We start from the raw sequence: 4,074 nt of genomic DNA, 5'->3' as shown, positions 1-4,074 counted from the left end.
TGAAAGGTGGGTCATCCTTATGTTTCTCTTGATAATGTTTAGAGAGGCGAAGTCCCTCCCTTTCCGGTGGAGCTCCATGGGACCTTATTTCGGGAAAAGTCTGTATTGAAGTCAATGGAGAGAGAAAGATTATCTTTCCATCCCGTTTGAATTGTGCCACAAATTACACATATGATGTTTGTCAATTTAAAAGATCATGTTGCAAGTCGAAAAAATACAAATGTGTCGTAAAACTGTGAAGTAACACTTTGTGCGCTCAATGAACTACATCTCCCGTCTCGCACCACACACCCAGATGGCCGTCACGTTGGCACATTTCACTTCTTTCTTTCAGAATGAGGCGGAAAGTATTAAAAGAGGTGAAAATCACTCCAAGTCTGGGCATGTTGAGAGCTGTACACACACACAAGGGGAGTTAGTCGGTTCCGTAAGGACTCTGGGATTTGTAGTCTTTCTTGTTGTGTCTTATTATTTCAACAGTTTTACGACAAACTGTGATTTTTTTGACATGGAAATAATTGTTTTAATTGACAAACATCATATGTGTAATTCGTGGCACAATTCAAACGGGATCGAAAGATAATCTTTCTCTCTCCATTGACTTCAATACATAATTTTTCCTAGAAATTCCATACAATTATATTAGAAAGTATAGCGGGATATTAGTCTTTGTAAAACTACAAACATTAAAACCACATTTTTGATCATTCGTCTCGACACGCTTTTAATGACACATTCCCAACGGCCTCACATAATCACTACTAACAAAATAAATGAATATTAACTGTGTGTTTAATTTACATTAATCAATAAAAACAGTTTATTCACCTTTAAGTCATCAGAGAGTCATTTAATAAACGATACAAAGATTGTTTTCTTATTTGTCCTTTCTGTTTGTAAACCCCTAAACTGAATACTATCATTTAAAAGCCATCTCTCGTTTTAAATTAATTCATATTTGTAGTCTGGTTTATAATTTGGATAATTGTTGTACCCTTTTTTTTTTACATTTAAATTGTTTATTTTATTGATGTTGTATCTAATTGTATTTGTTTTTATTATATTCTTTACATTGTATTTGTTATTACTTCTAAATTCTCAACATTTGATTTATTCGTTATTAATATTATTTGGTAGTTTAAACGTAAATGAATATAGATTACAAAAATGTATATATTTCATATAATTATAAAAAAGGACAAATGAATTGTAAATATGTCAAACAGTTCAGAGGTGAAATGGTCAGGTGATCAGCGCATGCCCAGAAGATCTTTAATCATCATCATGTATTCTTCTTCTGGTTCAGATCCACACTGTCGGATTCTAAATAAACAAACTTATAAATAAACTTAAAAAACTCAAAATATAAACGTTATCTCTTTGCACGAAGCTAACGGGATGTACCTTCTTCTGCTTCTACTGTTGCTTCTTCGGCAGCTTCAAACACCTGCTTCAGGTACGTTGGTTTCTGATTCAAACTATGGACGTTTTGTTTCTAAAGTACACGCGTTATAAGATCATTTTTAAACACCTAAACAAATCGCTGTAGTCTATCCATGGTTCCGATAGAGAGGGGGGCGGGTGGATGTGGCGCAGTGGATAATGCCTTGGTGTTGGGATCAGGGGGGCACAGGTTCAAACCCCACTGCAGTCAGCATGTCGTTGTGTCCCTGAGACACTTCACCCCAAAGTGCTCGGATTGCCCACAGTATTGAGTATGGAAGTCGCTTTGGATTAAAGGTGTATAAGGAAAACACAGACACTCATCATGAGGTCCCAATATCAATGGATCCAGCAGAGCAATAGCCTATAGGCAAAACACAGAAGACCAACTAAAGACATGACATAAAATGAACTACCAAAATGTGTAGAGGTCAACTTCATTCATTTTCTTTCCGTGTTACTGATTGGAATCGCTATACGGTGCTCTCTCTCGTCTCCTCTTCACTACAGGGTGAAAACGACACTTTTCGCGGCACACGTACTTACAGCCAATCAGCTCTCTGAATTATGAGATGACGTTTGGCAGGTATGCCAGCACAGTGCCCCAATGGTATTTTTTTGCCGCACACATTGGATAGAAAAATACTCTGAGCATGAGCAGTGTCGTTGTTACAGCACCCATCGACTTTGACAGCAGAGAGAGGGGCTTGCCCCACATCGCTCAACACGGCTCAATAGGCACACTGTGGACACTAATTGTAAGAACGGAGACTAAGACAGCAATGTACAGACGAATCAGATGACTAAACGTGATCTTAAAATATATTTTAACATTTTTTGTTTTTGCATATTTTTTTAATTATTATTTGCATTACTTTCTGCTGACACTAGGTGGCGCTGCCCCTAATGACGAGTCGCCACTGAATATGTCAGAGTTACAACCAGACTCACGAGGCAGGTGAATGTCTGTCAAAAAAGACTGTCAAAAGGGGTGATACATATATATATATTTATATGTATATATATGTGGATGCTTCAGAGTAGAGGATGAAATAAAGGTGTAAATATTTAGATTGTTTACTAAAAAAGGGCTAACATCACATTTAAATAAAAACGTTACTTATATTTGTTTTATATTAAACACGTTTAATTTTCCTTTTTTAAAGTAAATAAGGAATCACAATTTAATTATCATTAGATTTACTGATTTCATAAATCTAGTAATTAAAAGTTGTCTATCATCAAGATAGTATTTTGTATTTATAAACAATAATACATTTATCTAATCTAATCGCACAATAATGTTTAAATGTAATCTGGGTTGAGTTATAGTTATTTATTTCTAGTATATTTCTAGTTCTTAATATTTCACATTCAAATAATTGAAACAAACAGGGAGGCTTTTATTGTGAAACAGTCACCGGAATGTGTTTTCAAAATAAAGCTCCAGTCGTAGTTGATGTTTGAGGAGACTAAGAAATATTCAGAATAATAAAGATCTAATAATAATGAAGTGATATGAATAAATATTATAAAAATGATGTTTTCAAAAAATATTTAAGGACAGAAAATAAACTGAATATGAGATAAATGCTTAAAAAAGTCATGATACAATATTTGAATCCTAAAGAAAATGTGTGTATGTACAGCATATTCAAATAAAACATATAAATTCAAAATAAAAGACTTGAAATTACTATGAAATATTCATAAAAAAAATAGCAATTTAAATGCAGAAAAAACCTAAAAGTTTGAGAATGTCACATTTGAGAATTTGATTTAAGTCGATAAAAATGTAAATAAATCATAATTGTATATTTATAATGATCAATTGTACAATAAAACAATGTGCCTAAATATGTCAGAATATTTAAACGCAACAGAAAAATAAATCATACATTTAGTTTCAGCGTCCATGTTGTTTCCCAACCCAGTCTCATAGGACGTAGTATTTCTACAAAAACGCCTCTGAAATTGTAAGATCCCTACGTTTTTTTTTTCACCATTCATTCCAATGGCTGGCGTCTATGTCACGTGATCTTCACATTTCTCCCTGCAGAAAAAAAAAACATGGCCGAGCTTCGTTTTATTCTCGGTGGAAAATGCCTATTCTAAAGTTAGTTTGGCCATTAAAATGCGTTTTGATGTCATTTGATGCGAGAAATATGAGTTGTTATTTCAGATTATGTGTGCAGTGGATGTACATGATCTTTAGTTTGCTAGTTATTACGAAGATAGTTTCAAATGTTTTCATAGTAAACATTTTTGGGGAAATATTTTTAAAAAGTAAAAATAATTTTTTTAAATAAGGGTTACATATTTGTTGGGGACTTTTTGTCAATTATTATATATATTTTTTAACGTTAATATTGTTTGAAAGTGAACAATTTGCTTATTTCTTTTAAAGATAATGTAATTTGTATTTACCTGTATGGGTTGGGGTAGCGCTGCCAGAAGGCGGAAAACACCTGAAACCACGGACTGTTAATGTCCACCTCACTGTGGAAATACCTGCCCATGTCCACACACACACACACTCACACACACACACACACACACACACACACAAACACACAAACACACACACACACACACTCACTCACACACACACTCACACACACTCTCCCCCCC

The sequence above is a fragment of the Notothenia coriiceps genome, unplaced genomic scaffold, assembly GCF_000735185.1.
Source record: "Notothenia coriiceps isolate Sejong01 unplaced genomic scaffold, NC01 NC01_scaffold00019529, whole genome shotgun sequence".
In the NCBI taxonomy this organism is placed as follows: Eukaryota; Metazoa; Chordata; class Actinopteri; order Perciformes; family Nototheniidae; genus Notothenia; species Notothenia coriiceps.
The sequence above is the reverse complement of the archived record's forward strand: the minus strand, read 5'-3'. Positions refer to the sequence as shown.